Genomic DNA, 27,043 nt, shown 5'->3' on the forward strand with positions numbered 1-27,043 from the left:
AATTCACACGAAAGGCCTTTCCAACCACCGCTTACCAACCGCATTTGTAAATGGTAGGGGTATATAACACCATGCCAGGCCCACCAACTCACGTCCACAAGAAGAACAGTGGAGCCTAATCCAGAGGAAATTACCGACACATCAGTTGGCAACATTGATCTCGAGCCTTCCGCGGCTCCCCCACCACCTCACTCCCAGCGTTCGAGCCATACTCCGATCCAGTGTGCCCGCGCGTGATGTTGCAGTGCGACGGCGGTCCTCGGGCATGTCTCTGCTCTTTGCGGTTGGTCAAGAGGCAGCGTGCACCCCTGGTGGAACCCTCCCCTCGTGGAAACAGTGCGAAGTGTGTGCGGTCGCTTAATATCCCGAACCGGAAATAGGGTTCTTCTCGGGGTTTCCGGTCGACGCATTTCTACGCGTGCACCCATCTACTGCTCTTTTATCTGTGAGCGAGGGAGAATAACAATAACGCCCGTTGTTGCAGGCAACTGCTCCGAGATCTGTGTTTGTTTGATCTGGCGGAATTATTTTTGTTCTACCCGTCTGTCTATTACGTCGTCCGTTAGTGCTGCGTCCGAATCTCGGTGAGACAAGACAGGAGATCGCCGATTACTCGTCAGGTGAGTCACGTGTTTTGTGTCGATATCTTACGTAATCGTAGCATGTGTTGCATACCATTGTTTACCTCGTCTTGTACATGCGATCTGTGGTACCTTAGCTATAAGGTGGTCGGTCAAAATGTTTGTATCTCTTTAAAGTGATATGTTCTTTCCTAGTTCCATTGTCGTCACAGAAATTAAAGGTACAGAGGTGCAAGTATACGTAATTTCATAGATAATATCAGCAAAGGCTGGAAAACATAAGTTCATAGGGAATACGTAGCATGACAGCATTAGTGGTGTTCTCAGAAGATGATTGATAGGAGTTACTTTCTTTCACATAACAGAAAAATAATATGGGATAAATAATATTCTGGGCATGGCACAACATGAACACGAAGGGCATTTACACATTATAAAATTTCGCATACGCAGCCATCACATCATTTTGAATAACACATTTAACTATTTTTGCTATTTAAAGAGAAACACCCTTCAGTTGACCAATACATGAATCGGTCACACGAACAACGTCAACTAAATGCCCCAGAAACAGCAAAACAACCAGTTCTGTTACTTTCTGTTGTACGTTTTTATTCAAAGAAGAAGTTTCACGATGCAGAAAACTCTCCCATCTGCTCACAAGACGTGTCACTACTCTATTCCCAAATTGAAAACACTTCCTATTTAAATTCAATGTTCTTCGTGTGACCGACTCAAATACAAACAACAACGATAGAAGTAAGTTATCAATAGATTCCCTCAATTAATTATTTCTATCGTTATTATGCGAAAATTGCAGGCAGAAAGATTTCATTAACTTTGATTGCCGCCTCGCTTGACGAGCAAGCTCAGTTGACAATAGGTTCCCGATTCGAGTCTTGGTCCGGGTATGAATGTTCCCTTGAAAATGCCTCTTTATCAGTTCCATGTGATTCTTACTCACCGTCGCGGTTACCTAAATGAGTCAGAAAGGTGACTTAAAATACAAGTTACTCCTTACAGTCCCAATTAGTTCTGTTCATGTGTGATTGTGTCAATTCCTACTAATCAACATTTATCCTCATCGTCACGATTACCCAAAAGTGACAGAGCTGCGACGCAGAAAAAATAAAACATATGCAGTCGAGACAACACATACGTAGTACTGAACACTTTAAATATTTTTTTAAAGCCAAAAGGGAAAATTAAATTTGTATTATTCCATTCTCGCCTTGCTGCAACAAGGCAAGATGAAATGAAACAATTATCATAAAATTTGTTTATTAGAACGCTCGCAAATAATTATTATAATAATATATTATTATAATTAATATAATAAATATAATAATATATTAATATAATTAATATAATAATATATTGATATAAAAATATAATTAATATAGTATTATTATAATAAGCAAACCCTGAACTAGAGCACCTTGAATTACGTAGTGTGGAAAACGACCCAAGAAACTGGTTCCCGAGACGGATGATAACATAGATGGCAGTGCGATCAGTACGGCTGCTAATTTTCTTATGAAAGTAATGCGGCTTAGTTATTTTTAGAATATATTGTGTAGATTTGTTTGTCTTGAAAGGCGATGCGTGAATTGATGGAAACAGTTATATTTGTGGAGTGATTTGCAGTCACGAAATGGCATTAATTTGCAAAGAAAAGTAAAATATATTTAATAAATAAATAGCATGCGCAATATAAGAAGAAACATCGCAATGTGATTCCGGACGTTAGGTGTTGAATTGTGTACTAGAGTTTATTTTTCTATGTTATTAGAATATAAATAGTATCCTGAAAGATATTTCATACCGGGACGACAAACCACAAGTGTCCCTTGGAAGCGAGCAGTCGGTAATCAACCAATACAGCCTTTCGAACCGTAGGGAGACAAGCTCTGACTGCACCATTTTCACAACGAGATTTTAGACCAAAGCGACACGTGACAAACTATACGGGGATTTCGCACCAAAGCGACACGGGTCCTTCGGTTCAAGCCAATCAAGAGCAACATTTCACATCGTAGCGGCATGACGGGCATCACAAGCCGGCGTTCGGTTAGTGAAATCCTCAAGCGATGAGTGTCGCGTGCCGCTTTGGTGCGCAATCTCCCTAAAGCAACACACTCCTTGCATCGCGCATGCGCGAACAACAAACCACGGCAACATGTTGTAAGCTATTGAGGAAATGGTCCAGTTTTAGCGACACACAAGTTACAAAGCGACACGTGTGGCTTATCGTATCGCCTGGATCTGTTGTTAGCAACATTTAGCAGCAAACGCTTGCTAATAGACTGAAGGCACCATGTCGCTTGTCACTTAGTTGGGAACTCCCCCTGTGGCGCATCGCTTCGGTCTGATCACCCTTCCTTTAAGGAGCTTTCTGACCGAAGTAACACGTAGCACGCGAATACGCCATATGAACGTGTCGTTTGCTGTTTGAACCCCCATGCGCAATGAATGCTATTTTACAGTCTTGAAGAGTCTGTGTAACTAGTCAGAACAGTGTGAACATCCCGTGTCGCTTGTCCCATTACTGTGAAAGTTTCCTTACACTCATGTCGATGGCACCAAGGAAGTTTTGTGGGTTTCCCCATGTCGTTTCTAATGCAATCATCATTATCATCGTCGCCGCGATTAGTTTAAAGTGGAAGAAAAGAGGTAGTAAATATCAAAAATACAAATGCTTCAGTGTGTATATGTTTAAAAGAAATGATGATGATAATAATAATAAATTCATACACAATAAGTTAGTTACCAAGAGCATTCCACGCGTATTGTTTCTCCCGTATTATTAATGAAAGTATAAATAACAGGACGTGATCGACTGTCTAGAATGTTCGTTAATATCTTCGCGAACACTGTATCAAATATCATAGCAATTATCACATTCATAGAAATGCTACATGTAAAAGAATCAGACGTTGCAGCGAAAACTCCATTTACTTCCATTATAAACAGACGAATACCATGCAGCTGTACCGACACCACCGCCTCAAGCGTTATCATATTCGAGTGGAACCAGCCAGAGAGCCCAGAACAGTGCCGTTGTCCACACTACGCTATTCAAGGCGCTGTACCTGAACATTCTGATAAACAAACTCTAACCATCTCTCAGCAGTAATGCTGAGATGTCTTTAAAATAATCATTCTCTAGTCACTGTTGGCGCTATGGATAGGAAAATCTCCCTCCACAGCGTCGCTCCATCCCAAAGATTTGCAGATAATGTTTAATGACACCCATGTGTCATATGTCATATGGTAATCGTTATCATTTACATTTACCCTAATTTCCCAGTAGGTTATATCGGTGCGATGCCCTTGTGTTCGGATAATTATGGTAATTAGAAACACACAAACAAATGAAATGGATAAATGGAAACAACAAACACACACACCACCCACACACACACACATACACACAGAGATATTTTGTGCAATGAAATGATTGAGACAAATTAAAAATTTAAGCCAACTTTTTCAACTTTTTTTTATCTATTTGCGTTAATCGCGATTACACACGACGAAATAGCGTCCTCTGACCATGGCACGAACCCCAAACCTTCTTAAGGCGAGATCATGAGTCGAGCCCACGACCTCCGAGGCGGCACTTTCTTTAGAAAGAAAGTTGGAAAGTAACCAACAGCTGAATTTACAGTTACTTTTAACGAATGGCGTACCAAGGTTAGTATCTCAAGGTATCTCTATAAACAAAAGTCGAAGATGTAAAAAAAAGTTTAAATACAAGACGACCAAAATTTTCACCGAAGCATTTCAGTTAAATTTTTTGAGCTACCCTATATATAAAATTTAGAATGAGAAGCAACACCATATCGCGGTAATTTCACATTTTTAAAATTCCTAAGAATGCCACTACACTTACACCCTCCAAACTGAACACTTACTGGGATGAGTAATTAACACACATAAGATAACCTACATGACATTCAAACATGTCGGCAAAGAAATAGAGTTGCATAATTTTAATGGAAATGTATTAGTTCATGTGGTAAACAAACTAATTTTAATATTCCAGTAAGCTGTAACTCTGTAAAGTTTGCATCTAGCCTTTAGTGTCTCCAAGATATATTAATCCCTTAATTTCGAATATTTCCCAGGAAGCACTCACTGCAGATTTGTTACTATGAGCCACAGTGTTGCAGCTTCCTGTATGTAGTTGACAATTTTAAAAAATCATTTTTGAACACTGTATTTTGATGTTGACACATAGTCCAGTCTTGTGTCTGGAAAAACAACATTTTCTATTCTAAGCCATTTTTAAATTTAAGTTTGTCAACTTTGAAGAAGATTTTATTCTCGTGTTCTTTTGTATTGAATGAACTTTGTCTATTTTTATATGTCTGATTAAGGCTTATATTGAAATTAATGAACACATTGCTATTACTAATATCTTATACACACACGCAAAAAACACACCTACTTAAACCAATAGAGTTGGAATAATTGACCTCCATTCCCATTGTCTCTTACATATTATCTTATAAATTATCTTGCTGTTTTAGTTGTATTTATGTAAATTAATTTTAATGATTCTTGCCTACAAAAAGGTACTCTATATGAAACCAAGTTTTTCAAGTGAAATTTTTATCATCTCTGTATCTCTACAGTGCAATTTTATGTCATATTTTTTTATTACAAAATATGGTACTTGATATCCCTTTTGGATTCAGCACTAATATACATGTACCGTACGTATAATTAGCGTTTTCTTCCTAATATTACTTGTTGACGATCTCATTCATAATCAAAAAAAGAAAGAAAAAAAGATAAAGTGCTCCCCTGTGCTTAGCACCACGCCACGAAGTCGTATAGGGGGTGTGGGGGTAACGCCCCACACTTTCTCCATCCGGTCGTGAGTGGGGGTGATGTGATCAGCATCACGCCCCTGACCGTCTTTACCCCCCCAGGGTTTCCCCCAGGTACCCATGTTATTCGACGCTGGGTGAGCGCCGGGGCCGCTTCCATCGTTAGAAAAGTTCCCGGATTTGAACCGGCCGGGGATCGAACCCGGGACCTTTAGCATGGTAGTCAGACGCGTTACCGACTGAGCCACCGCGGCCCTCATTCATAATCAAGCTCGAAATAATTCTTCTTAAGGTTTATAGGTGGATACTCAAGCTACTAAAGCATTATTGTAAATCTAAACTCTTAAAGCATGTTTACTACATACAATCTATAAACTACTCGCATATATTATATGTGATGCAAAGTCGTTAGCTCCGTCCAGTTCGCTGCACAGTTTGACTCTCTCTGCACTAGCGCGTCTAGTTGGTTACACGGTGCAACACCGACTCGTCTGCTTTGTTGATTTGTTGTCAAGTAATGCATTTGATGTCTGCAGTTCTCGAGCGGTGGAATGTTTGATGTAAGGTCACGTGGTGCATGCTAACTGAGCAGCAGACAGGCATTTGTTCAATCTTCTGAACTTGAACATCGCTATTCGTCTATTTGATTGAACTTCACTTCCTTGCAGCAACCTGACACCGGGATGCACTTGCACTACACCTAGTGTCAAAATGTGCAGTGAACTAGACGGAGCCATTGTTAATATTGATGCGTTACAAGTATGCTATTCGACGTGTGGACATAGAAACAGGTTGACCTTGACCGACAATTGCGGTTAAGGATTCGATTTCCGATGAGGGCATGTTTCAGTGATTAGATCCGGTCTTCATATGTACCGGGTATATAATATTTCCCTCTATCTATCTGTGCATGTAGGTAGACTTATATTTAACTCCTACAAGGAGGCTACCAACATTTCATACCTCATTCTGAATCCGAACCGAGGACAACAACTGACTCCCATCCAGTGATGTGCCGTACACTATAAATTTACGTCTACATGCGTTGTCAACATACGCGTAGATTAGATTACACTGGGCTGTGGTTTACATAGACTACGTAGACAATCTAAAGTATATTAAAATTAATTTTCAAGGCTTTTGTGAAAGGAAAGTGACATTTTCAACTATATCTGTTCCTAATGAACTGACAAGAATCCTATTTACAATAAAATTTCTCTCTTCTATTCTATCATCAACTTTGAAAGAATTAAAATCGTATGCGAAATAACAACAGATGGCAGTCGTGAGGCCAAAGTAGTCCTTTGCCACAAAACACTAGAATGTTTCCTATGCTAGGCGTTTTCCTAGTTGCGAAATTGTTCGCAATTGCAAGAAAGAAGTAAAAGGTTCTTCTCACACATTAGCAACTAACAAGCAATATAATTTTGTTTTACTTCTACATCGCCCTTTGCAAAGTTTTTACTTTTCGCCATAGATTACGTTATCTACGTGTATAAAATTGCCTACGTGTAGAATGTAGACTGTCGTTGTTTACGCGTAGGCTATTTTATTTTATACACTTAGATAATGCACAGGCGTGCGCAGAGGGAATTTCAATTGCATATATGGACAATGTTGGCCTAATTGCCGTAACATCATGTTCATTTTTCAAAGAAACTATTAGGCATATGAAGAAGAATGTTAACATTATATTCTCTGGGTATTGGTTAGCACTTTAGGCACACTGTAAGATAAATCATCAATACAAATCCTTGGTTATCTTGCTCGACATAAAGAACCTTCCATAATTACTATTTGCGGTTATTAAACCACTCTTAATAAATTGGAGAGAGCTTCTTCTTGGTTTGCATTTCCCTCTCTTGGTGGTGCAGTTTCGATTCTACCGAAATCTTCTTGTTATGTATAAATGTACATAACATATACATTTGTATATCAACAAATAAGCCTTGTGAGTTAAAGAAGGCTTCATTTGCAATCGAAACTGTTCTCGGGAGGGGGTAAGTGCGGCCGGTTTGCGGAGAAGCTCTGTGCGATATATAAAGTTAATAACATCTTCTTTACTACAAAATTACTGATTATTGAAGTAAACAATATCTCCTTGTTTTCGGGAGGGAGAGGGAGAGAGAAGAAATTCTTTACTTTCTTTAGCACGGATATTATTCATTATTTTGGTGGAATTATATTAGTACTTTGCAAATGTTTAAATTCAGAGGACACATTAAGAAGTGCCTAGGCACCCTTGTGACTCCCAATGTTGCCACATGAAGGGAAATTTCTCTTTGTGGAAGAAAATTCCATGAAAATAACAAAATTCAATGGAAATTTTAAGATTGGAAGAGGATATACGTATGTATTTAAGATTATATTAGTTCCAGTTTCATATCCAGTGCCGTGCCCAGGAATTTCGAAACGAGGGTGATATATCTAGTTTCTTTTAGTAGTCAGCCTCATTTTGTCATCTTTTACAGCCTTTGATGTTAGTTTCCTTTTTTAGGATTTCTGGGCCAAAGGCAGGTTATGACTCCGACCGACCTCGCCCCCCCTATGGGCACGCCACTGTTGATATCCATATTTTTTTTGCTGTTATTTCTTAGTTCTATTCCTCCCAGTATAATTCTAATGTTTATATATATATATATATATATATATATATATATATATATTTAATTACGTCGCTTTTCTACATCTAAGGTTAAAAGCAACGACGAGGATTAACTTATCAAATGGGTTATGGAACTAACACAATTGCACACTCATGTGCAGATAAAGTGGCACATTCTTCAAATGTTCAACTTTAAAGCATGCCACTTTATTTGAACAGGAGTGTACATTCAAGTCTGACCAGGGTTCAACCTGAGATATCTAGCCCCATAGCGACGAGGCTGGCTATAAGTATGTACCATAGTCTGTATGTGTTTAAACATTTTAAACATGGACCAACGAAAATATTGCTGATAACTACTCCCAATACTACCACTTCCACTACAACCACTACTTATTATAATTATTATTATAATAATGCGAATTATTTATTTGAAGGGAAAAATTGAAATTGAAAAAGGGAAATTTTACCCCTTACAAAGGGAAAGTTTGCCCTCACATTGTGGCAACACTGGTGACTTTCCCATGTGCAGGTCTATGCACAGAGATCTATCTGTTGTGTACTCTGTTGTGTACTCTGTTGTGTACTGTACTGTATTGGCCAATGTGGTGCATAACGCTCTTGCTGATAATTTGCAAGGTTGAAGAAATGTTACTGCTGTGTTTAAGAAACCCACACGCATCATCCTGTGAGATTACGATTTTTCGTCACGTGAGGGTTCCCCTTGATGGACGTCTGTGCGGCTCAACGCCCGCGAAAGTTCGTGATGTGAATGGAGTATCGATCACGTCTTTCGAATAAAGTTCAATACACGCCGCAGGATATCATCGGCTTTAACACCTTCTCCCGCGCCTTTCTCTAGATGATGCGCAATTCTCGCATACAGAGTGATGTTCGGATGACAATACACTGATCAAACTCCCGCACCATCGCCAGCTGGTTCAGCTCTTAGCTTGATACAAAATTCTAAATTCTACCAAGCCATTTTAACTTAGGTCTGAGTAGTGTTTTATGGAGGACATTTCATTTCGAGTTACATTAGTAATAGTTATGGTAGATAAGGACGTATTTTGGGAGAGTCTAATAGTAAAATGAAATAATAAAAATATACTTGTTTAACCCCTCAAGCAAAGTGCTTAATTCTCACAGTGTTCTGGGCTAATCTTGACGATGAAAATAAATTATTCTTTTGAGTACTGATTTCAAACCATGACAGCCAGTTCGTTTACACTGGCATTGGTTATAGATTCGTGTTCGTATATTGATTTTCAGATACATGAGCAAATTGTATAAAATATACATCGATTTCAATATTCGGAGATCACTCTAAATACAGGGAAATGCTGACAGAGCAAGGAAACTTGGTATGGAAGAGTCCATATCTGCTGATCGTTGTTTGACCACCCATCATTGTTAAATAGATTACATACTAAATAATCCGTATTGTTCTCTGGGTTTGTTTAGTCTAGGAGAAGTGTTTGTTTTAGATGAATGCTGTGCTAGATATGGTGTTCGAGGCTGTTATCGTCATCTTTGTTACATAAGTGATTTGTTAGATAGAGCAGAAAATGGAGTGATGATATATCCTACTCTCATCCAATCCACTATAGTTTTGCCTTTTGTGCTAGTCATGTACATGGAAATAGGTCAGAATTTAATATGGAAACGGGGGTCTCCATGACGGCACAGTGGTAGCGTCGTTGCCTTCTAATCAAGCGGTCCCGGGTTCCATACCTGGTGGAGGCACATAGTGGTTCGGATCCCACTTTAAACTGTAGGTCCAGTCCCTATTAGCCTTACTGAGCATAAAGTGGACTTAAAACACGAAATCAATCATTAATATGGAAACACATTCAGGCTAAGGTTAACGAGGACACCCATTTCCTTAACAATTTGTGGATGTCAGACCAAGCTCGTTTCCACCTTAGCGGCTACGTTAACAAGCAGAATTATTGTTACTGGGCAAAGAAAAAAGGTTGTCAGCTTCACGAGCGTCCAAGACATAGCACCAAGGTTACAGTAGTGTGTTCAGTGACATAATAGTGTGATCGGCCTTTATTTTCTTGAAAGGGAGGAGGTCATTTCAACGACAGTGACATCGGCATGGTATGTTGTTATGCATGAAACATTCCTTGCACCGAAGTTGCAGGACGCACATCTTGACATCGAAAACATGTGGTTTCAGTAGGACGGAGCCACGTCACATACTCCTCGACTGTCGATGGAGGCCATTCGCAAATTCTTTGTAAGGCGGGTCATTTCACGTAACGGTGATATTCCATTGCGTGATATCTTTCTGTGGGGATACCTCAAAAGCAAAGTGTACAGTAAATGTCCGGCAACGATCGCTGAACTGAAACATAAGATTGAAGAAGAAATCACTGGCACTCATCGAGACACAGCAGACCATCAGAATGTGTACTCCAAGATGTAACACATCTTTCCGATGTCATCTTCAAGACGTAAAGTGACATGTAAGTGCCATAGTAAATTTTCCCGTTTCCCTGCGCCACTCTGTATTATGATTACATAATAGATGTCAATACAACTTGTATAATTTCAATACCAATAATAACATAAGGTTAAAATTAAGGTATATTTTAGAAAAAACGCCATACACTTTAATAAAATACAATCTTTTATAAGTTTCACGATGTCCATTAATTTTCACAGATTTGACACAACTGCAGTTCAATTTATTATTTCCATTACGTTATTAAAAATGTAGAGGAAGGTCTCATAAATTGTACCGGCATGTAAATTGTACCGCTCGCATATCTGGCGACCTATCGAAGCAGTGGCGCTGCCTATCGGAAGGATTGTGTATGACAAGAAGTTGAGAAGCTCTTGTGAAGACGGGGTCAGTTAGAAGCAGTATTAGCTTCGAAGCGGAAGCTTGTTCATTTTTGTGGTCCACGAAGATCATAATTCCTGGAACATCTAAGCCTCTACACACGACAGGTAAGTCTGATTGGTTGGTTGATTTGGTGTGTTAAGTCCACTTTATGCACAGTAAGGTAATCGGGACTAGACGTACAGTTTAAAGTGGGAACCGAAACACTATGTGCCTCCACAGGGTATCGAACCCGGACAGGTAAGTCTGAAGCCAGTATCATGCCAAATATAAATAACTTAACGTATGTTAATATTTAAGGGCAGGGTTATTTGAAATGGCTTTACTCCGTTGTAAAATGGGCCTGTGCTGGAAAGAAAATGGACGTGTCGTTTAAATTATATCACTAGGTTTCTTCTAATTTGTACCGGTACATTTTAAAGGAACTTTTTAAAAATAATCAGAAGAGCGACATTTATACACTATTCAGCACAATAGTAAAGAAGGAATTCCGAAATTCTAATTAATAACAAGAATACTTATTTTTCATAATAATAATACTGATTATTAGTATTCTTATTCGTATTATTATTATTCGTAATATTCTTCTTATTATTAGTATGATTAATATTATTATTATTTATTGTACGTAGATGGCGAAACCGAAGAAATATGGTTTGTGGTCGCAAGAAGATATGATGAGAGCACTAGATGCCTTCCGAAATGGTGATGCTGGTATTAATGAAATATGCAGAAATATACAGAACTTAGGGCGTTCCGAAACCCACACTGAAGAGGAGGTTGGAGAACAAAAAACAGAAAGCCTGCGAAAGATATAAAGAGTTTTGGACGTGGCACTGACCTCCCTAGTGAACTGGAGGATAAGCTGGTAAGTTACTTCTTTAGATGGAATCCCATACGTTTGGATACTCTCTACAAGATCTTAAGAAATTAGCATATAATTTAGCTGAAGCCAATGGTATCAAACATAGGTTCCAAAACGGGAGAGCTGGAAAACAGTGGTAGTACATACAGTCCCTCCGTCAACCAGAGGCTACTTCACAGGCAAGGGCTTTTGGGTTTAATAAAAATGATGTAATGAAGTTTGTTTAATATTCTGACAAAGATTATTGATGAATATTGTTTTGAGGCTAGTCAGATATTCAATGTGGATGAGACTAGTCTCTGAACTGTTCAAAAACAGCAAAAGGTCCTTGCTCGGAAAGGGAAGCACCAAGTGGGCGCTGTAACCAGCGAAGAACGAGGCACAAATACCACCTGCGTTTGCTGTTTCAGTGCTGCCGGCATGTATGTGTCCCCAATGCTTATGTTTAAGAGGAAGAGCTTCTGTGATGATCTTAAGCCTGGTGCTCCACCTGGAGCACTATTTGCTATTTCTGATAGTGAACGGATCACAAGTGAGTTGTTTGTCCAGTGGATGCAGCACTTCATCAAAACAGTAAGGCCCTCTGTCGATAGTAAAGTGTTGTTGATTCTAGATGGACATGCCACACACAACAAAAATCTCCAAGCCATAATCTAGCCAGGGATAATGGTAGATAATGATCTGCCTTCCACAACATACCACTCATAAGCTACAGCCGTTAGATGGGTATTTTCAAAAAGCACTGAACACATATTATAACCAAGCAGCTGACAAATGGTTTTGTACAAACAGAGATAGTAACATTACTCCGGCACGAGTTGCAACGCTCCTGGGAGAAGCATATGGTAGAGCTGCAACTGTGAAGAATGCCATAAGTGGTTTTTAACATACCGGAATTTGGCCTTAAATCCTAATGGTTTCCAGGATTCAGACTTTGTGCCCACAGCTTCTCACTTTGAGCCAGATTGTAGGGATGAAATACAAGCTGAGCAACAAATTCCAGAAGCAGCTACACCAGAACGTTGCAGCCAGGATCTCCTAACCAAATGTCGAAAGTGACCCCAGAATAAATATGACCAGTTCCAGTCCTACAGAAAAGAAAGAGAAGCCGAGCTACTTCTTCAACTATGGTGCTTACCGGTAGTCCTTACAAAAAGCACCTCTCGGACAACTGCAAACCTTCACGGGGTAGTGCAATGAAATCACTAACATTGCCAGAAGCTGACAACTCGACTAGCTGGTATTGCAAAATCTGTGACGCAAACAAGGAAGAAGATATGATCAAATGTTTGAAGTGTAGTGTCTGGTTTCATACAATGTGTGCGAGATTAAGTGCAAAGAAGAAAGTATTTTACTGTGATAAATGTGGACCAAAATAACCTGGACCGATGGTTACATAATCTTAACAATTTGTTTTTTGTCAAGTAATTTTATGAGAGCTCACTTATTTTCTTTTTACAATATATTAATATGTAACAAGCATTTCATGCATTATATGTCGTAAATAAAGTCCCATTACTGAATCACACTTAACGGTCCTGCATGTTATTAATGGTACGATTTATAAGACTGGTAGTACAATTTATAGTACATGCTCATAAATTGTATCTACTTGCATCTTCACACTTTTTCCGTCAGAACCTTTAAACCCAAAATATATTAATTGTGTAAAATTTATATATACATACCTACATGACCGGGCTACTGTATGATATCATTGCATTTTGTTAAGCTGTTACGGTCTCCATGAAAATCTGAAAAATTCTGAAAGTGGTATGAGACCTTACCCTAATGTTTCGAATTTATCAGTGATAACTTTGAAGCCAAGACAAGGAAACTGATAGCGGAAACCTTGATAGTGGAATAAAGTATTTCATTCCAATGTAGATATACTTCAAAACATCATTATATTTTTTAACAAATTTTGAACGCTACTGTTAAAATTGAAAGGGGAATTTATCCCCCAAGTTTCTTCTCTTTCTTGCTGCAATGTTGTTATTATTTTATAACGTATCGACGTGTCAAATGCATACGATCTTAACCTATTAACCCTATTTTTTGTTTCATTTCGAATGCTGGTTAAACACAATAAACTAACATTGATTCGGCACTAGTAGCAGGATAAAATACTTTTGTTCATCTTCTACTTTGTAATATAAATGCGTTGTTATAAATGCACCGAGTAGTTAGTTCTCTCAATCAAATTTCGACAAAACTTGCCCGTGGATGCAATACATTGTAATTGTGTACGATAATAAACACGAAAAGTGAAAGCATAAATATATATTTTGATTTCTGCCAATGTTTATTTGTGACTATTAGTAACTAAATTCCGAATGTTTCGAAATACGACACAAGAGTAACGATTGAGGCAAATTCCTTGTAGAGTGTAGTAGTCACGTGCATGGTCAATATCTGTTGGGAGGCATCAATTGAAGAATCGATTGGAGTATGGGAAAAGTATCTGCAAGGTAAGTGAGTGTTCTATTGATCTGTCACGAGACGAAATAGCTGATAGGGGGAATTGTTCAATAATTTAGGTAAATTACATAATTGGTTTCGGCCAATTTTATTTTCAACAGCCATAATTCAACACTCGTTAAAGCTGAAGAGATATAATGCTTTAGCCGTATTTTAAAGTGTGCCCGGTTGGTTTCTTACATTCAGAAATTTGCTAATTGAGGTCTGAGTTCTGAAAATAATGTTTACCTACAGATATCGGTTAATCGCATCAACGTAGACTAACTAGTAACTGATTCATTGCATTGGTTCAGTTAACAACCATTCGCCCATTGAGAATGTAAATGTTCTATCTCCAAATTGTAAAGAAGTCGAGATATTTTGGCTGTGGTCTATTTAGAATGCAATTGCTTCATCTCTGCTATCATCTGATGCCTACATAAAACCAATATTGAAATGTTGACAGTATTTTTGGTCCATGTACAGAATTTGAAGCAGCAACGAGAATGCAAACTCCAACAGCCAATTATGCCTTACGACAGTAGTAGAAGTCAGAGAGTTGAGCGCCTTCTATTGAGGCTCGCCTTAATGGATTTGTCTCGTAAGGCATGAGCCTCATTTGATGGCAGTGTTGCCAGCTGCTTACCCGAAAAAATCACCAAGGTTTTTTTTGGGTCTAACGTAGCCTCAAGCAAGGAGCTGGCAATCTTGCTTGAGGCTCGCCTTAATAGATTTTTCTCGTAAGGCATAAGCTCTATTTTCTCGCAGTGTTGCTAATATTTTACTCGAAAAAAATCACCAAGGTTTTTTTTTGTCTAACCTAGCCTAAAACAAGGAGCTGGCAATCTTGCTTGAGGCTTGGCTTACAGTGCATAAAGCAAGGAGCTGGCAATCTTGCTTGAGGCTTGTCTTACAGTGAATAAAGCAAGGTTGCCAACCTACTGGTATTTTTGCCATAATTTTTTACAAAAAAAAAGAGAGGAGAGAGAGAGGGAAGAGTTAAACAACCGACAAGTACCAACACCCATCTACAGCTTTTTTGGTCTAACCTAACCTAAAGCAAGGAGCTGGCAATCTTGCTTGAGGCTTGGTTTACAGTGCATAAAGCACTGGTATTTTTGCCATGGCTTTTTACAAAAAAAAAGAGAGGAGAGAGAGAGAGAAGAGTTAAACAACCGACAGCTGCCAACACCCACCCTAACCTACTCTAACCTAACCTAACCTAACCTAACCTAACCTACTCTAACCTAACCTAACCTAACCTAACCTAACCTACTCTAACCTAACCTAACCTAACCTAACCTAACCTAACCTACTCTAACCTAACCTAACCTAACCTAACCTAACCTAACCTAACCTAACCTACTCTAACCTAACCTACTCTAACCTAACCTAACCTAACCTAACCTAACCTAACCTAACCTAACCTAATCTAACCTAACCTAACCTAACCTAACCTAACCTAACCTAACCTACTCTAACCTAACCTAACCTACTCTAACCTAACCTAACCTAACCTAACCTAACCTAAAGCAAGGAGTTGGCAACCTTGCTTGAGGCTTGCCTTACAGTGCATAAAGCAAGGTTGGCAACCTACTGGTATTTTTGCCATGGCTTTTTACAAAAAAAAAGAGAGGAGAGAGAGAGAGGGGAGAGTTAAACAACCGACGGCCCACCTACAGTTTTTTTTGTCTAACCTAACCTAAAGCAAGAAGCTGGCAACTTTGCTTGAGGCTTGCGTTACAGTGCATAAAGCAATTTTTGCCAACCTACATATACTAAACAAGAAGATAGGTTAGGTTAGGTTAGGTTAGGTTAGGTTAGGCAACAAACATATATACTGCCGTAAAAGAGAGGGAGATATGGGTGGATGGTAATATAGTATGTGTGTGCGTGTGTGCGTATAATATGTAGCATTATTAACTAGAGTGTGTTGGCAATTTACTTGCAACTAAAAAAAAATAGAGATGCCAATTTTGCTGTAAGATGAAGAGAGAGAGATTTATGGCTGGCAACAGTGGTGAGCGATGTTCTCTTATCGTAATTTTCCAAGTCCCCGGGGGGGGGGGGGCCAAATGTTTATATATTGTGATTTTTGTAAACCTCTCTTGGGGGAATGATGTGCCACACGCGCACGCGCGTGCCTCTTATTATTTCCGTATTGTGACGCAAACCAAACAAATCACATGCTATTCATCATCAATTTAGCTGTGTTCTGTTTGGCGTCTATTTCGAGCAGTTTGCCCGGCGGTAAAGTCTTATTGTAACAATCGGAGGTGTATATTGGCTGCACTGCATTCTGTTTATTGCAAAAATAATCCACAGTGGGTTGGATATTACAAACAATACGAGTTTGAGTTTTAAAAATGTAATGTCTGGCATCGAATACCCGGTGACTATTTCTGATACATCAAAATTCGAAACACGAGAACGAGATGCAGAAGGAAAACGCTTAATCATCAACGTGTATTTCTATACGTTGGATAAACATGTCGTGCATCCCGTCAGGATAAGCGATGTCGACGATGATGATGCTCGTGTGATTAATCTTCTTCTAATTTCAAACGACAGTGTTCACTATTACTGTCTCAGGAATGTTATGCTTTTTTTTCTCTATAAAAAAGAGAGATTTGTGTTGATTGTTTGGTTAAAAAGAATTTCCTAATTATTTGTTTTTTGTCACAAGAATTGTTTGAATTTCAAACATTCCTAAGTGTTTGCTTAAAGATTGATGCATTAACCTGTTAAGAATGTCATATTAATAATACCGGCTCGGAAATGTTATGTTCTCTTCCTCTATAGAAGGTCATATAAATGTGCTAATTGGTTGGTTAGGGGGGATTTTTTGATTAGTAAATTGAGGTTATAAATACGTACGTATAAAGGTTTTGCTAATATGGAATGCTAAAGCTTAGTACTTGGCTTTCTCAGAGATTCGAATTCTATTAGGTTAAACAGCATAGAAATTTCACAGCAAGAATTGGCGTATACAATGTATATATTTTGAGAGGGGGGGTTATAGCTTTTTATGCTGTACGAATACTGGAAGCTTGACAGTGACAACCAACAGAGTAGGTAAACCTACATCCAGGAACTGGCAACACTAGTTTCTGACAGTGAATTTGAAATAAAATATTAAACAAAATACATGAGTAAGCACTGTGATTACAAATAGTACCAGTGTTATGCCCCCAACTCCAACTGGACAACTGGGGAAAATAATTGTACAACAATTTGTACCTAATTGTACAATACTTGTACCTAATTGTACAACATACACAGACATAAAAAAAGAGCCTTCCCGTAACTTACTTCATGTACAATTTATATGATTTTACAACTGTGAAAAGAAAGCATATGTGTTCTGTATGCACATATTTATTCTTATTTTTCGAAGTTGAATGAAAGCACATGTTTTTATGCTCTCGTAATACTAACCTTGCTCTACTGATTTTAAATTGCTTCCATCCGCTTTTTTTTCTGTGTTATTTCCGCATGCACGCAACATTCGCTTTCAATAGTATAATGAAACACAGAAGGAGTGTTAGTATAGCAGGCTTCGAGTTTACAATTTATTAAATTAAACAATAATTTATGTAAGAATATACTTGTACTTAACGAACACAAAATAATAAAAGCACATGTGAATGTTTGCGTGTGTTTATGTTATATGACGACTGAGTAAAAAAATAATGTTGACTCCTCGAAAGATAAAGTACTCCACGTCACCAAAAAAAATATCTCCTCTTGTCGATAAGTTGTCACGTTGTAATCAAAGGGTCCCGGGTTCGATACCTACTGGATTCCGATTCTATTTTAAACTGTATGCCCAGTCCTCCGATTAATCTATCTGTGCATAGAGTAAACTTAAAAAATCGGTTAATTATTGTTGCGATTAAGGATTAAAAAAAAAAGAGGGGTGGGTGAAGTCAGATTCAAAAAGAATGCCACGTGATTATTTTGATTCAATAGCTTCGTCTAGTTTGCTGCATTTTTTGACTGCACTCATGCGTTTAGTTGGTTACACGGTGCAACCTATCTTGTTGATTTTGGGTGTCATGTAGTGTATTTGGTGTCTGCACCACGTCTTGGAGAGGTGTAATATGTGGTGTGGTGTATGACCACGTGGTGAGTGGTTAACTAATCAAATGAACGTTTAAAGCAGCAGACAGGTATTTGTTGAATCTTCCGAACTTGAACACTGCTATTTGTCTACTCGGTTGAACGTTATTTTTTTCACCAGCCTGACACCGGGATACACCTGCACTGCATCTAGTGTCAAAGAAGTGCAGCGTACTAGACGAGGATATTAAATTGCTCTGTTGTAAATGAGATGCATGTTGTTAATATGAATTGATGTTACTGTGAAAAAACTGAAGGCAGAATAACGCCAACGCTATCTGGACTCGCTTAGTTAATTCAAGATAGTCGCGACAAACGTAAACGGGCTGTGCAGGACTTGGATATTTTTTTTCGATTGATGAAAATTTGGTTCTATGATGATGACCTATACTAAATTTTTGTTATGGGAGGACAGAGGATACCGAGACTCGACCAACACACTAAACCCCAGACCTCTCTGCGGCTACATGTTCGGAAGTTACGAGTGATTAAAAGTTTTGGGAGGGTGTGTGCAAACATCTCTTGCCATTGAACTCAGGACCACCAAACTTTGGCATACATACGCTACATCCCCAAAATCGACAAGGGGTGGTGTTTGGGGAGATTTTTCGATTTATTTTCGCGCAATCTCTCACCGTTTTCGAGTTATTTGCATTTTTTAACGCTGGACTTGGAAAATTTTCGACAGAGAGCGGTCAACTATGATAACCTATGTTTATTTTGTTAGGAGCCAATGCTAACGCATGTCTCTACGATGATCCTATCGAAAAGAAATTGACAATTGGCCCACCCTTGACCTCCAAATTTCGTATACGTACTCTACATCACCAAAATCGACAAGGGGGTCGACCCTATCTTCTGCACAACTCTGACGTGTACGTTCTGTTTCGCGAAGAGTCGACAACCTTCCACAGCTGTTTGTATTATATTACATCAGATATTATATTGCATGAGTGAGTTGGCTGTGTGTATAAAGACTAGTTTCAGACATGGACGCGAATATAACGCCATGATAATTAGCTGCTGTCCAAAGTTATTGCATAACTTAAAATATTTATATATAAAAAAAGGATATTTATTGTACTGTGCTTTCTAGCGAAGGTATTATTGTAAACGATATTGTTTGTAAATGTGGAAAGTTAGAAGCTCAGTCCCCGGCCTATCAATGATAAAAAATTTCATCACGGACAGCAACCAAAAAAGGGGCGTGCACGTCACAAAAGCATTGTCATATGGACTGACGATTATTATTTAAAAAAAAAAAAAAACAGACCTAGTTACGATGGGTTATAACCTGTGCTGTCTTGCAATTGTTTTTGCTTATTTCAATGTCAGCGAGCGTGATATGAAACATGCATGCGAAGAAGGGAGGGAGATCATAACAAAATAATTCACACTTCGATTTCAATACTTTCGCTAGTCCTATCTAGAAGGATACTGGACGCTACTTTATTTGAAGATGGCTAAAAGCGAGGGAAGGAGAGAAATGTTACTTTTTACCTTTTTTGCCTGTGTGTGACGATAATAGTTTTACATGCATACGGCTGTATCGTGATCTGCTTGAATCATCATCACGTCTGTGAGTTTTCAGTATTGCTGAATATATTTACATATCAACCAACGGTTATGAATTGCGTAGAAATTGGCTTTGTTAACGGTCCAGTGGCGAAGTTGGAAACAGAGAGCGGTCACATCAGACAGGTGCTCCTGGTATCTAAAGAAATGCCCCCTCTTACAGAAAAAAAATGGAGTGTTAGAAAGAAAAGATGTTATACCCGAATGAACGGGGAGTCTCGAGCATCTTCCAATCCTCATCTTCGCGTTCAGCTAACGAGGAAAAAAAGAAACTTTACATATGGGGGACGCAACAGCTGCTGTACGGTATTGTCCATGGATGTTAAAACTTTTGTTTTTTTTCTGAATAGACGGACATATCAGTGTTGCAATCTCCAGATGAGACCGGAGCTTATTATTATTATTATTTTGGACAAGGGGGATCAGATCAATGCATGGACTAAAACTTTTCTTCACATCAAAATAAAACAGAGGATTTTTTACTCCACTGCTTACTTATTATTGTAAAGAATGGGGTGCTGTGTTTTATTGTATAGTCTTCCAACAGCATACCTCGGGGCGTAAATTTCTGCTTCTTCATGTATGCAAAATGCACTTAACTTCTGTTGTGAGGCGAATGGAGAGTTTGTTTTGCTGCTGTGATTAAATACTAAACCAAAATCTTATTACATAACTTTGAAGTATATTTGTTAATACGATCTATTGGGTTGGTGCGAATGAAATGTCCGCTTTGACGTCTGCTGGGAAACTCACCTCAACAACACAACACAGGGATTGACTGAGGTCACGTGTCTAACGTCATAAACTCTGTATACGTCCAGCAAACAGGCTGGAGCACCCAGACAGTCAGGAGGCAGTGTGTTGCTGAACAGGGTCGTCTGAAAGTGCACCATGGAGAAAACACAATTGCAAACGATTTGTCTTTACGAATTCAAACTGGGATATTCTGGTCAGCAAGCCGCCAAAAACACTAACAGTGCATTTGGGCCAGGCATGGTAAATGATCGAACTATTCGCCGCTGGTTTGTCAAATTTCGTTCCGGTGACACAGCATTGCAAAATAAACCCAGTGGTCATCGACCAACATCATGTTCGGATGAGCTCCTCAGGAAGGCCGTGGAAGTGGACTCTCGGAAAAGTGTTCGTGCCATTGCAGACGAGTTAGGCATACACCATACCACTGTCGTGGTATGTCTCTGTGCGATCAGTAAAGTGAAAAAGTTGGACTCATGGGTACCACATGATTTGACACCGGTCAACAAGACTCGGCGCCTGGAGGTGTGCAGTTTTCTGAGTGTAAGGAATAACTGGGATGGTTTCCTGCATCGCATTGTCACTTCACATGAAAAATGGATCTGCTATGACAATCGTAAACGATCAGGACAATGGTTGGATCGTGATCAATGTCCAGGGCGGTTTCCGAAACCACCTCACCACCCACGGAAGGTGTTGTTGCTGGTATGGTGGTCTATGGTGGGTGTGATCCATCATGTCTTTCTCAGGCGAGGTGAAACCATCAATGCAAATTGTTACAGTGCTGAACTCCATGAAATGCACCACAAACTTCTCCGCAAGCATCCAGCAATGGTCCACAGACATGGTGTCCTCGTGTTGCACGACAATGCTCGCCCACATGTCGCACAAAGGATGGTGCAGGCTCTCCATGAGTTGCAATATAAAACCCTTCCTCATCCAGCATATTCTCCCGACCTCTCTTCTATTGACTACCATCACTTCCGGAATCTCGATCACTTCCTAACAGGGTAGATTTTTGCTGATGATCGGGTGGTGCAACATGCCGTTGAGGAGATCTTTGCGTCGCAGACTCCAGACTTTTTTCGCCATGGAATCCAATTGTTGGCTGAGCGATGACAAAAATGTGTGGCTGCAGACGGCGACTATTTTGATTAACCAGGTATTGTAGTTTTGAATTTTTTGGCCTTTGGCAATGACGCACCTGGGCCGGACATTTTATTCGCACCAACCCAATATATTATATCATCGCTATAGGTGGTCCATATTATGTGCAGGAGAATTTTTAAAAAATGTTTTGTTTCTCGAACCTGTGACCTGCAGATTTGCTTTTGCTGGCAACAGAAACAGAAAATGGCACCATGTTATTCTATACTGATACAGGTGTACTGTAATCATAACAATTTTCTAGTAACAAAACAACAACTATGTTGGAAAGAAGTGGTGGGGGACTTGTCTGTGTGGGGTCTTATTAACTACTTCACATCTGTACCCGCACAACTCATCGACTACAAGGCAACAATGTTAGGAAGTGTGTGCATGGTCCCAAAAATACAAATTTAAAATCACTAATGAGACATGAACTCCCTTCACTGGTGTGTATTTGAATATGCGAAAATGAGGTATTTTGAATAACCACAAAAAAAGCTTGCAACGGTATAGAGAAGGCTCACAACTTCAAACTTTAGACGATTTTTTGTTAATCTGCAAAGGGCCAGGGCGTACGGTAAATTGATTTTATTGAAAAGTATGCAGAAGCAGTGTTGGAAGCAGTTTGAAGACTGAAACAGCTATGGGAGGACACTTATTATAATGTTAATATTTCAGTATAATGTTTTCAGAATTACTTTTCGATAATATTCGGTACTTAATTTAATCAATTGTTAGACAAAACACACATTCGAATTCAAGGACGGAAAATATGAACAGCGAATGAATGCTTTAGAGTAGATGTGATATTTAAAGGAGGTGATCATTTTTTTTACTTTCTCAATTCAAACAAAAATTCACGAATATTATTATCATTGAATGGCTGGTTAGGTGCTCGGTTTACCTTGTCCCTCCGAACGAAAAATGGAATATATACAAGCCTGTGCCTCCTAAGTTTATCGCGGCTACGAGGATGAATCGCGAAATGAAACAAACTGGAAACTTTCAATATATATATATATTTTTTATAACATGCTTCACTAAGAAGGTCAAATAACAAGATGGATTGCTATCCTTTTTATAACTTGTTAATTTTATTACGAACGAAGAAAAAATGCATGGCACTTAATGCTGTAATGTTATTGATTAGATCATTGTTTATTTTGTCCGCATCGATTAATCTTCTTATGTTCTTCTTCTTTGTTTTCTCGTCGCGTCCATCTCTCCTGTTATCACAATCGAGACTTCTAGATTATCATTTCTTCTCCCTGCAATTTTAGAAATGTAATTTTTCATGATCATCCAGCGAACGCCTGAGACATTTCAGCAAAATGTCGTTTATTCAATGGATGTTGTAAGATTCCACTTTTATCTTGTTCTGTCTTGTTTAACCGATTTTGAATTTGAGATTTTTTATTTTTATTTGCCATTCACAACACGTTCGACTATTCGTGACAATACGTTTCAACCTTTCTGTATAAACGTTTCAACGTTCCGGTAAACGTTTCAACGTTCCGGTAAACGTTTCAACATGTTAAGACAAATCGCTTGCAATTGTGTTTTGTCCATGGTGCACTTTCAGACGACCCTGTTCAGCAACACACTGCCTCCTGACTGTCTGGGTGCTCCAGCCTGTTTGCTGGACGTATACAGAGTTTATGACGTTAGACACGTGACCTCAGTCAATCCCTGTGTTGTGTTGTTGAGGTGAGTTTCCCAGCAGACGTCAAAGCGGACATTTCATTCGCACCAACCCAATAGATCGTATTAACAAATATACTTCAAAGTTATGTAATAAGATTTTGGTTTAGTATTTAATCACAGCAGCAAAACAAACTCTCCATTCGCCTCACAACAGAAGTTAAGTGCATTTTGCATACATGAAGAAGCAGAAATTTACGCCCCGAGGTATGCTGTTGGAAGACTATACAATAAAACACAGCACCCCATTCTTTACAATAATAAGTAAGCAGTGGAGTAAAAAATCCTCTGTTTTATTTTGATGTGAAGAAAAGTTTTAGTCCATGCATTGATCTGATCCCCCTTGTCCAAAATAATAATAATAATAAGCTCCGGTCTCATCTGGAGATTGCAACACTGATATGTCCGTCTATTCAGAAAAAAAAACAAAAGTTTTAACATCCATGGACAATACCGTACAGCAGCTGTTGCGTCCCCCATATGTAAAGTTTCTTTTTTTCCTCGTTAGCTGAACGCGAAGATGAGGATTGGAAGATGCTCGAGACTCCCCGTTCATTCGGGTATAACATCTTTTCTTTCTAACACTCCATTTTTTTTCTGTAAGAGGGGGCATTTCTTTAGATACCAGGAGCACCTGTCTGATGTGACCGCTCTCTGTTTCCAACTTCGCCACTGGACCGTTAACAAAGCCAATTTCTACGCAATTCATAACCGTTGGTTGATATGTAAATATATTCAGCAATACTGAAAACTCACAGACGTGATGATGATTCAAGCAGATCACGATACAGCCGTATGCATGTAAAACTATTATCGTCACACACAGGCAAAAAAGGTAAAAAGTAACATTTCTCTCCTTCCCTCGCTTTTAGCCATCTTCAAATAAAGTAGCGTCCAGTATCCTTCTAGATAGGACTAGCGAAAGTATTGAAATCGAAGTGTGAATTATTTTGTTATGATCTCCCTCCCTTCTTCGCATGCATGTTTCATATCACGCTCGCTGACATTGAAATAAGCAAAAACAATTGCAAGACAGCACAGGTTATAACCCATCGTAACTAGGTCTGTTTTTTTTTTTTTTTTAAATAATAATCGTCAGTCCATATGACAATGCTTTTGTGACGTGCACGCCCCTTTTTTGGTTGCTGTCCGTGATGAAATTTTTTATCATTGATAGGCCGGGGACTGAGCTTCTAACTTTCCACATTTACAAACAATATCGTTTACAATAATACCTTCGCTAGAAAGCACAGTACAATAAATATCCTTTTTTTATATATAAATATTTTAAGTTATGCAATAACTTTGGACAGCAGCTAATTATCATGGCGTTATATTCGCGTCCATGTCTGAAACTAGTCTTTATACACACAGCCAACTCACTCATGCAATATAATATCTGATGTAATATAATACAAACAGCTGTGGAAGGTTGTCGACTCTTCGCGAAACAGAACGTACACGTCAGAGTTGTGCAGAAGATAGGGTCGACCCCCTTGTCGATTTTGGTGATGTAGAGTACGTATACGAAATTTGGAGGTCAAGGGTGGGCCAATTGTCAATTTCTTTTCGATAGGATCATCGTAGAGACATGCGTTAGCATTGGCTCCTAACAAAATAAACATAGGTTATCATAGTTGACCGCTCTCTGTCGAAAATTTTCCAAGTCCAGCGTTAAAAAATGCAAATAACTCGAAAACGGTGAGAGATTGCGCGAAAATAAATCGAAAAATCTCCCCAAACACCACCCCTTGTCGATTTTGGGGATGTAGCGTATGTATGCCAAAGTTTGGTGGTCCTGAGTTCAATGGCAAGAGATGTTTGCACACACCCTCCCAAAACTTTTAATCACTCGTAACTTCCGAACATGTAGCCGTAGAGAGGTCTGGGGTTTAGTGTGTTGGTCGAGTCTCGGTATCCTCTGTCCTCCCATACCAAAAATTTAGTATAGGTCATCATCATAGAACCAAATTTTCATCAATCGAAAAAAATATCCAAGTCCTGCACAGCCCGTTTACGTTTGTCGCGACTATCTTGAATTAACTAAGCGAGTCCAGATAGCGTTGGCGTTATTCTGCCTTCAGTTTTTTCACAGTAACATCAATTCATATTAACAACATGCATCTCATTTACAACAGAGCAATTTAATATCCTCGTCTAGTACGCTGCACTTCTTTGACACTAGATGCAGTGCAGGTGTATCCCGGTGTCAGGCTGGTGAAAAAAATAACGTTCAACCGAGTAGACAAATAGCAGTGTTCAAGTTCAGAAGATTCAACAAATACCTGTCTGCTGCTTTAATCGTTCATTTGATTAGTTAACCACTCACCACGTGGTCATACACCACACCACATATTACACCTCTCCAAGACGTGGTGCAGACACCAAATACACTACATGACACCCAAAATCAACAAGATAGGTTGCACCGTGTAACCAACTAAACGCATGAGTGCAGTCAAAAAATGCAGCAAACTAGACGAAGCTATTGAATCAAAATAATCACGTGGCATTCTTTTTGAATCTGACTTCACCCACCCCTCTTTTTTTTTTTAATCCTTAATCGCAACAATAATTAACCGATTTTTTAAGTTTACTCTATGCACAGATAGATTAATCGGAGGACTGGGCATACAGTTTAAAATAGAATCGGAATCCAGTAGGTATCGAACCCGGGACCCTTTGATTACAACGTGACAACTTATCGACAAGAGGAGATATTTTTTTTGGTGACGTGGAGTACTTTATCTTTCGAGGAGTCAACATTATTTTTTTACTCAGTCGTCATATAACATAAACACACGCAAACATTCACATGTGCTTTTATTATTTTGTGTTCGTTAAGTACAAGTATATTCTTACATAAATTATTGTTTAATTTAATAAATTGTAAACTCGAAGCCTGCTATACTAACACTCCTTCTGTGTTTCATTATACTATTGAAAGCGAATGTTGCGTGCATGCGGAAATAACACAGAAAAAAAAGCGGATGGAAGCAATTTAAAATCAGTAGAGCAAGGTTAGTATTACGAGAGCATAAAAACATGTGCTTTCATTCAACTTCGAAAAATAAGAATAAATATGTGCATACAGAACACATATGCTTTCTTTTCACAGTTGTAAAATCATATAAATTGTACATGAAGTAAGTTACGGGAAGGCTCTTTTTTTATGTCTGTGTATGTTGTACAATTAGGTACAAGTATTGTACAATTAGGTACAAATTGTTGTACAATTATTTTCCCCAGTTGTCCAGTTGGAGTTGGGGGCATAACACTGGTACTATTTGTAATCACAGTGCTTACTCATGTATTTTGTTTAATATTTTATTTCAAATTCACTGTCAGAAACTAGTGTTGCCAGTTCCTGGATGTAGGTTTACCTACTCTGTTGGTTGTCACTGTCAAGCTTCCAGTATTCGTACAGCATAAAAAGCTATAACCCCCCCTCTCAAAATATATACATTGTATACGCCAATTCTTGCTGTGAAATTTCTATGCTGTTTAACCTAATAGAATTCGAATCTCTGAGAAAGCCAA

At 38.8% G+C, this 27,043-nt stretch overlaps 1 protein-coding gene across 1 annotated transcript in view; it reads left to right on the top strand.

The window, feature by feature from the left end:
• Nucleotides 1–235: 235 nt before the first annotated feature.
• The window catches only part of LOC145986396 (uncharacterized), a 317,161-nt gene continuing 290,353 nt past the window's right edge, over nucleotides 236–27,043 (top strand). The window contains exon 1 of the mRNA XM_083120365.1: nucleotides 236–620. The gene's annotated coding sequence lies outside the window, so the exon portion shown is untranslated. The remainder of the gene's footprint in view (nucleotides 621–27,043) is intronic.

The sequence above is a fragment of the Lepisma saccharinum genome, chromosome 4 (assembly GCF_977018435.1).
Source record: "Lepisma saccharinum chromosome 4, izLepSacc3.1, whole genome shotgun sequence".
Taxonomy (NCBI): Eukaryota; Metazoa; Arthropoda; class Insecta; order Zygentoma; family Lepismatidae; genus Lepisma; species Lepisma saccharinum.